Genomic DNA, 1031 nt, shown 5'->3' with positions numbered 1-1031 from the left:
CGTAGTTAAATTAGATTAGTAATTTTAGATTAAAAACAATCACTCCAATTTATCGACTAAATAATAGAAAAAAGGTAATTACTAGTACTTTTAATCCTCGTGGATACAATATTCCCTACTCACCATAGCTATACTATTTCTCGATAGGTGCGCTCGCCTTTGTTGCAATTATAGTTAGTTTAGTTATCATCAAGTTTTTGGCACCGTTGTCGAGGAATAAAATATTAGGAACACTTGATTTTTATTAATTTAGCCATTTATTTTTATTGCATTTTATTTTTGTTTTTAGTTTAATTTTTGTTTCTAATTTTTATTTTATTTGCTTCTAGCAGGTTCCTTTAGTTTATGACTAGAAGAAATCTGTCAGGACCATTAGTATTTGATAGTGAAATTGAAAATACAGCTTGCAGAAACCATAGAGAAGCAAGGCAGAATAGATAGAATATAGTGGAAGAGCAAGAGGATATTATTATCATTATTGAGGAGATGGCTAATAATCAGAATAATCAGCTACCTTTTGTGGTAGCTGCGAATCCTACAAATCTGAATCCTGCTCCTCGTACTATGTATTATTATGCCAAACCTACTTTAATTAGGGCTAAATCGAGTATTGTAAGACTTACTATTGCTGCGAATAATTTTGAACTGAAGCCAAACACTATTCAGATGGTACAATAATTTGTTCAGTTCGATGGTTTACAAGACGAGGATCTAAATACTCATTTGGTTAATTTTGTGGAAGTCAGTGATACTTTCAAGATAAATGGTGTTTCTGATGATGCCATTCGCCTACATTTGTTTCCTTTCTTGTTGAGGAACAAAGCTAAACAGTGGTTGTATTCCTTACCAGGAGGTTCGATCACTACATAGGATCAAATGACCAAGAAATTCTTACTGAAGTACTTCCCACTGGCTAAGACAACTAAGTTGAGGAATGATATTTCTTCCTTCGTGCAGATTGACTTAGAGACCCTATATGATGCATGGGAGAGGTATAAGGATTTATTGAGAAGATGCCCTCATCATGGTTT

At 33.5% G+C, this 1031-nt stretch overlaps 1 non-coding gene across 1 annotated transcript; it reads right to left on the bottom strand.

The window, feature by feature from the left end:
- Positions 1-924: 924 nt before the first annotated feature.
- Positions 925-1031, bottom strand: LOC121231767 (small nucleolar RNA R71). The gene has a single exon (XR_005929822.1). It is a non-coding gene; the product is annotated as a small nucleolar RNA R71 (small nucleolar RNA).

The sequence above is a fragment of the Gossypium hirsutum genome, chromosome A06 (genome assembly GCF_007990345.1).
Source record: "Gossypium hirsutum isolate 1008001.06 chromosome A06, Gossypium_hirsutum_v2.1, whole genome shotgun sequence".
Lineage (NCBI taxonomy): Eukaryota > Viridiplantae > Streptophyta > Magnoliopsida > Malvales > Malvaceae > Gossypium > Gossypium hirsutum.
The sequence above is the reverse complement of the archived record's forward strand: the minus strand, read 5'-3'. Positions and strand labels throughout refer to the sequence as shown.